At 41.5% G+C, this 8220-nt stretch overlaps 1 protein-coding gene and 1 pseudogene across 5 annotated transcripts in view; one reads left to right on the forward strand and one right to left on the reverse strand.

Moving 5' to 3' along the window:
* Positions 1–8220, forward strand: part of STRN3 (striatin 3) — a 131024-nt gene that overhangs the window by 50500 nt on the left and 72304 nt on the right. The window lies entirely within an intron of this gene.
* Positions 2200–2533, reverse strand: LOC108544642 (HIG1 domain family member 1A, mitochondrial pseudogene; annotated as a pseudogene).

Genomic DNA, 8220 nt, shown 5'->3' on the forward strand with positions numbered 1-8220 from the left:
TGTTGCTGAGAGCTTGGGTTATTCCTCGCACTGGGTGGGTCTTGATATCTCACCCCTGAGGCTGCCACAATAGGGCAGGGTGCACCTCCTCACGAGAGAGAACCAGAGACTGTCCCCAGAGGGGAATGTAATCCTAGATGAGCCCCCAAATTGTTATATATAAAGTTTTGGTGCTGCAAAAAGAAATAGCACTCAAATATAAAATTTCCTTTTGAGGCCGGGCGCGGTGGCTCAAGCCTGTAATCCCAGCACTTTGGGAGGCCGAGACGGGCGGATCATGAGGTCAGGAGATCGAGACCATCCTGGCTAATACGGTGAAACCCCGTTTCTACTAAAAAATTAAAAAAAAAACTAGCCAGGCGACGAGGTGGGCACCTGTAGTCCCAGCTACTCGGGAGGCTGAGACAGGAGAATGGCGTGAACCTGGGAGGCGGAGTTTGCAGTGAGCTGAGAGCCGGCCACTGCACTCCAGCCTGGGCGGCAGAGCAAGACTCCATCTCAAAAAAAAAAAAAAAAAATTTCCTTTTGAATTCTCAGCAAGGCAAGTTACTTCTGTATAGAAGGGTGCACCATTACAGATGGAACAATGGTGAGCACACACTTGGACAAGGGAGAGGGAGGGGTTCTTATCCCTGACACACATGACCCCTTGCTGCTGTGGTGTTCCCCTGTTGGTTAGGGTTAGACCGCACAGGCTAAACTAATTCCGATTGTCTAATTTAAAAAGAATGACGGGGTGAGTGCTTTGGCGGGGGTCAGGGCAGAGCAGTTAGCAGGTAATGGGAATGAGTTAGGGAGGAGCAGGTGATTGGAATATAGAGTGGAGCAGGTGAGTCAGGGTGGAGTAAGTAATCGAAAAAGATGCTTTATGAGGAAGTTAAGTTTAAAAGTAGAAGGCAAAGAAAGAAGTGAACATACTGACATATTCGAAAATAAATTTAGAACTCATATCTAATACACAGCATCCCAAAGCACTGGGTTTACAGATGTCTGGCCCCATGCACTTTTTTGTTTGTTGGTTTTTTTTTTGAGATGGAGTTTCACTCTTGTCACCCAGGCTGGTACAAGCAATTCTCGTTCCTCAGCTTCCTGAGTAGTTGGGATTATAGGTGCCTGCACCACTATGCCTGGTTAATTTTTTAGTAGAGATGGGGTTTCACGATGTTGGCCAGGCTGCTCTCGAATTCCTGTCCTCAGATGATCCACCTGCCTCAGCCTCCCAGAGTGCTGGGATTACAGGTGTGAGCCACCGCTCCTGGCCTCTGTTTTTTTTTTAGAGATGGGTCTTGCTCTGTTGTCCAGGCTGGTCTTGAACTCCTGGCCTCAAGTGACCCTTCTGCCTTAGTCTCCTAAAGTGCTGAGATTACAGACATAAACCACTGTACCGCCATGCACTTAAGGAGCCAACCAGTCTTCTAGGCAGGCAGAAGAAAGTATATTAACTGGGGTAAATAGGACTCCTATATAACATCCAAAGCATGTGGGATTCTGCAGCAAACTGGGAGTACTTCTGGATTGGCCTACTGTCTTCTTTAGAACTAATTTCATTGTAACGGTTTAAGAAGGTGAATATTTTTACATAGTCAAGTGCATTAGGTGACATATTTCTTTTCTGTTAACTTGCTTCCTCTGAATGACCTAGTTCACTAGTGAACTAGTGACTAGTAGTTTGGTCACCAAGCAAATCAAGCCTGCAGGAAAGGAAGTCAATACTTAAAATAGTGTGTTATCATCTGAATTCCATTCAAATAATGTGTTTTCTGTGTGAACATTTAGCCTCAATAATGACATGTCTGACTAGAGCAAGCTCCTCCAATAAGACGAAGAGCAAGACAGCACCAAGACCAAGACTCTCTCTTTTTTTGTTGGGTTTTTTTTTTTTTTTTTTTTTTTGGTTTTTTTGAGATGGGGCCTTTCCCTGTTGTGCGCTGGCTGGAGTGCAGTGGTGCAATCTTGGCTCACTGCAACCTTTACCTCCGAGTTCAAGTGATTCTCCCGCCTCAGCCTCTGGAGTTCTTGGGATTACAGGTGTGCACCCCCACAACTGACTAATTTTTGTATTTTTTAGTAGAGATGGAGTTTCACCCTATTAGCCAGGCTGGTCTCAAACTCCTGACCTCAGGTGATCTGCCCACCTGACACTCCCAAAGTGCTGGGATTACAGGTGTGAGCCACTGGGCCCAGCCTGCATCTCTTCTTCTAAGGCTTAGGTTTTGCCCAGAATTCTCAATGCATGGAATAGCTCACACCAACCGTCATTGTTCCCACCACAAAACCTTGGCTGCCACATGCATGTGGATCAGGTGAAGGGACATTTTAATATTTCTCCTGCTCTTCAATTTGTATATCCATTGCAACAATTGCTGCAAAACCTGCTGTTCCAATGAGGGACAGATGGTGCCTGTTTAGCTTTTTGGATGCATTTGGATCCCTGATCATCATATGAAGAAAGAGAAACATCTGTGTTGTTTGGTATGGAAATTGCTAGAAAAATCTCCCAAGAGCAACAAAACCCTCGTAATCCAACTGGCATCAAATCCCAGCTCCCATACCCTGTCTTTTCTCGTGTATAGTTTTTTGTTTTTTGTTTTTCTTTTTTAGACGGAGACTCGCTCTATTGCCAGCTTACTGCAACCTCCACCTCCCAGGTTCAAGTGATTCTCATGCTTCACCCTCCCGAATAGCTGGGACTACAGATGCGCACCACCACACCTGCCTAATTTTTGTATATTTACTAGAGATGGGGTTTCGCCATGTTGGCCAGGTTGGTCTCGAACTCCTGACCTCAAGTGATCCGCCTGCCTCGGCCTCTCAAAGTGTTGGTATTACAGGCATGAGCCACCACACCTGGCTTTTTTCTTGTTTTTTAATGTAAGCATTTATATCTATAAATTTCCTCCTGAACACTGCTTACATTGCATTCTCTGAGTTTTGGTATGTCCTGTGTTTGTTTTCATTTGTTTCTGTTACCTGATTTTTCTTCTTTGATCCATTGGTTAAGAGTATGTTGTTTAATTTCCACAAACTTGTGAATTTCCAGTTTTCTTTTGTTATTGATTTCTAACTTGATCTTTTTGTGGTCAGAGAAGAAACTTTGATATCTGTCTTTTTAAAGTTACTGAGACTTGGCTGAGCATGGTGGCTAATACCTGTAATCCCAGCACTTTGGGAGGCCAAGGTGGGCAGATCACTTGAGGTCAGGAGTTCGAGACCAGCTTGGCCAGCATGGTGAAACCCTGTCTCTACCAAAAAATACAAAAATTAGCTGGGTTTGGTGGCGCGCGCCTATAGTCCCAGCTACTCGGGAGACTGAGGCAGGAGAATCACTTGAACCCAGGAGATGGAGGTTGCAGTGAGTTGAGATTGCACCACTGCACTCCAGCCTGAGTGACAGAATGAGACCCTGTTTCAAAAAAATAAAAAAGTTATTGAGACTTAACTTGTGATTCAACTTACATGGTCTGTTCTGGAGACTGTCCTGTGTGCACTTAAGATGTGTATTTTTTTGTTGGGTAAAGTGTTCTGCATATGTGTGTTAGAGCTGATTTGTTGTGTTGTTCAGATCCTGTTTTCTTCCTTACCGTTTGTCTGGTGGTTCTATCCATTATTTAGAGTGGGGTATTGAATCTCCAACTACTGTTGTCCATTCTCCCTTCTATTCTGTCAGTTTTCACTTCGTATGTTTTGGTGATCTGTTACTAGATGTGTGTGTGTTTATAGCTGTAATATCTTCTTGTTATTAGTATAGTCATGTCACTTAATGACAAGAATGCGTTTTGAGAAATGTATCGTTAGATGATTTCATCTTGTGAGCATCATAGAATATGCTTACACAAACTAGATAATATAGCCTGCACTTGGGCTATATGGTATAGCTTATTATTCTGAGACCACAAACCTGTATAGCATGTTACTGTACTGAGTACTATAGGGAGTTGTAACACAGTGGTATGTATTTGTGTATCTAAACATAGAAAAGGTATAGTAAAAAATTGGGGCCAGGTGCTATCGCTCACACCTGTAATCCTAGTACTCTGGAAGGCTGAGGAGGGAGGATTGCTTGAGGCCAGGAGTTTGAGCCCAGCCTGGGTGACATGGTGAAACCCTATCTTTACAAAAAAATAGAAAACTTAGCCAGTCTTATAGTAGATACTTGTGGTTCCAGCTGCTCGGGAAGCTGAGATGGGAGGATCACCTGAACCTAGAGAGGTTGAGACTGCAGTGAACTGTGATCATGCCACTGCACTGTAGCCTGGATGACAGAGTGAGACCCTGTCTCAGAAAAAAGAAAGATAAAAAATGGTACGACTGTATAGGGCACTGACCATGAATGGAGCTTTTAGGATTGGAAATTGCTCTGGATGAGTCAGTGAGTGAGTGGTGAGTGAATTTGTAGGCCTGTGGCATTATTGTCTCTCCCGTAGATTTTATAAACATTGTATACTTAGACTTTACTAAATTTATGTGAAATTTTTTTCTTCAATGATAAATTAGCTTACCATAATTATTTTACTTTATACATTTTAATTTTTTCAGCATTTTAGCTCTTTTGTAATAACACTTAGTTTAAAACAAGCACATTGTATAGCTATATAAAATATTTGCTTTTATCCTTATTCTATTAGCTTTCTTCTAGTTTTAAATTTTAATTTATTTTACATTTTAAACTTTTTTTGTTAGAAATGAAGACACAAACAGACATATTAATCTATGCCTATATAAGGCCTAGGAAGGCCTGGGTTAGTATCATTGTCTTCTACCTCCACATCTTGTCCCACTGGAAGGTCTTCAAAGGCAGTAACACACATGGAACTGTCATCTTCCATGACAACAATATCTTCTTCTGGAATACTTCCTGAAGGACCTGCCTGAGGCACTTCTGCAGTTAACTTTTCTTTTTATAGGTAGGAATATACTCTAAAATAACGGTAGAACCAGGCATGATGGCTCACACCTGTAATCTCAGCAACTTGGAAGGCTAAGGTGAGAGGACCACTTGAGGCTAGGAGTTCAAGGCCAGCCTGGGCAACAAAGCAACACCCTTCTCTACAAAAATAATTTTTAAAAAATTAGCCTGGCTGGTGGCCCGAGCCTTAAGCTGAAGCAGGAGGATCACCTGAGCCCAGGACTTAGAGGGTACAGTGACCTTTGACTGCACACTACAACCCAGTCTGGGTGTCTCAAAACAAAAACATATAGTAAATCAACTGTAGAATAGTCATTATTGTCATTATAAGTATTAATCACTGTACATAATTATATGTATTGTACTTCTGTACCACTGACAACACAGTAGATTTGTTTATAACAGCATCAGGACAAATGTTAGTAATGCGTCTAATGCGTCCCACTACAATGTTAGAATAGCTATGACTTCTAGACTTCTATGACTTCGCTAGGTGATAGGAATTTTTCAGCTCCATTATACTCATATGGGACCCCTGTTGTATATGCAGTGTGTCATTCACTGAAATGTCATGTGGCATATGACTGTATATAATGTTCTTTGTCTCTTGTCCCTTTTAAAATTTTAAGCCTACTTTGTCTGCTATTAGTATGGGAGATTGACAGACTTATAAAGTAAGCATATTAGGTTTTGTGGGCCACAAAGGGTTTGTGTTACCTATTCTTTGTTTCTTGTAAAAAACATTTTTAGTTTTAGGGCTATGCAGAAACAAGCCTGGGGTAGGTTGCCAATTCCTCTTTTATCTTGAATAAAAAATTTTTTAATTGTAATGAACTTTTAATCCTTTTCTTTATGGCTAGTGTTTTTGTCTTTTTCAAGAAATCTCCCCTTAACCTGAAGTTGTGAAGATACTTGTTATATCCTAAAAGCAGTACTGTTCTGCCTTCATATTTAGATCTGTAATCCTCCTGGAACTGTATGAGGCAGAAACTATTCCTCCTGGAACTGTATGAGGCAGAAAGTATCAGGCAGATGTTCATTTTCTTTTTTTCTTTTTCTTTTTCTTTTTTTTTTTTTTTTGAGACAGAGTCTCGCTCTGTCGCCCAGGCTGGAGAACAGTGGCGCCATCTTGGCTCACTGCAAGCTCTGCCTCCCGGGTTCACGCCATTCTCCTACCTCAGCCTCCCAAGTAGCTGGGATTACAGGTGCCCCCGCCACCATGCCCGGCTAATTTTTTGTATTTTTAGTAGAGACGGGGTTTCACCGTGTTAGCCAGGATGGTCTCGATTTCCTTACCTCTTGATATGCCCACCTCAGCCTCCCAAAGTGCTGGGATTACAGATGTGAGCCACCACACCCGGCCTCATTTTCATTTTTAGCCCACATTTGGATTCTCTATTACTAAGCACCATTTTTGAAGCAACCATTTTTTTCTCAATGTTCTGCACTCATCTTTCATAAATCATGTGATCTTCTATCTTTAGTTTGTTTCTGGACTTTCTGTTCCGTTTTTTTGGTTCATTTTTCTATCCCTGAATCATCAGTGTCTTAATTTCTGCAGTGTTATAATATATCTTATTGTTTAGTAGAGCAAATTCTATGACCCCATTCTTTTTTCTTCTCTTGAAACTCTGTTGCCCGGGTTGGACTGCAGTGGCGTGATCATAGGTCACTGCAGCCTCTGCCTCCTGGGCGCAAGTGATCCTCCCACATAGGTGGGACTACAGGTGCATCCCACCACGCCTAATTTTTGTGTTTTGTAGAGATAAGAGTTTTGCTGTGTTGCCCAGGCTGGTCTTGAACTCCTGGTCTCAAACAATCTGCCCTCCTCAGCCTCCCAGAGTGCTAGGATTATAGGCGTGAGCCCCCTCTGTTCGGCCCATCTTATTCTTTGTAATTGTCTTGGGTGTTCTAGGTAATTTGAATTTTTTTTTTTTTGGTAAATTTTCGTATCAGCTTGTCAGGTTCTACACATACAAATTCAGAATTTGAAATTAAATCTGTCAGTCAATTTGGGTGAAAGTAGATATTTTTATAGTAGTCAGCTAGTCCGTTTAGGTTGTCTTTAATACCTTTGTTAACTTTTTATATTTTCTGTATAAAGCTCTTGCCCATCTTTGGTGATTTTTTCCTAGTTACTAATATTTTTCTATTATAGTTTTGGAGATGGAGTCTCACTGTGTTGCCCAGGCTGGTCTCAAAGTCCTGGGTTCAAGCAGTTCTCCCCCCCTCAGCTTCCCAAGTAGCTGTCATGTGCCACCATGCCTTTTTTCGGTACTTTTATTTTTTGCTGCCATGGGGAATGTGTTTTTTGAGGTTACTTTTAAAAGTGCTTATTTGCAGAGATGATGCTATAACATTGCTGGAAAGTCCATTGTTAATGATCCTATACTAAGTGCTTAACTTATTATTTAATTGATCATTATTACATTATTATCACTATTAGGTGTAACCTTTACCTTTTCAATCAGTTTACCCTCTAGATACTTGATGATAAGAGGTCATAAGGTCAGTTCCAGTCATTATGGCTTCTGTCTTTACTTGGTCCTCCTCCATGTATTTTTGGTTAATCCATGTGGTGGTGGTGGTGATGGTTTTTTTTTTTTTTTTCCTTTTTTTTTTCTTTAGACAGGGTCTTGCTCTGTCGCCCAGGCTGGAGTGCATTGGCAATCATGGCTCACTGCAGCCTCGACCCCTCAGCTCAAATGATCCTCCTGCTTCAGCCCCTCAAGTAGCTGGGACTACAGGCGCGCACCGCCACACCCAGTTAATTTTTAAATTTTTGGTAAAGACAAGGTGTTGCTATGTTGGCCAGGCTGGTCTCAAACTCCTGGGCTTAAGTGATCCTCCTGCCTTGGACTCCCGAAGTGCTGGGATTACAGGTGTGAATCACCATGTCCACCCTAGTCCACATTTTTTAAAAAGGTTTTGTTTTAATTAATTTTTGAGCCTTTTCCTTGTCCTAAATTCGTGCAAATTATTTCCTTTCAGCCCTCTGTTCAGTACTGCTTTGGGATTTTTGCTTTTTGATGTGTGGTTTGTGCTTGTCTTAGATTCCCTAAGTGTGGATAGTTGGTAATACAAAAATGCAAAAGAAGGAAATGAAAACCAGTTCTCACAACAGCATAAGATTCTACTAGGAAATACTGCTGCTGGGTAGTCTTTTTTAAAAGCATCTCTTAGAGGACGTTATGACTTTCACTTAGTTTCAATGCCTTTCTCAATCAGAAACCCACCAATTTTTACTTCAGAAGCAGAATAATAAAACAGGTTTCCTTCAGCTTTTTGGTTGGTTTTTTTTTTTTTTTTTTTTT

The sequence above is a fragment of the Rhinopithecus bieti genome, unplaced genomic scaffold, assembly GCF_001698545.2.
Source record: "Rhinopithecus bieti isolate Rb0 unplaced genomic scaffold, ASM169854v2 scaffold_21703, whole genome shotgun sequence".
NCBI classification, from domain to species: domain Eukaryota; kingdom Metazoa; phylum Chordata; class Mammalia; order Primates; family Cercopithecidae; genus Rhinopithecus; species Rhinopithecus bieti.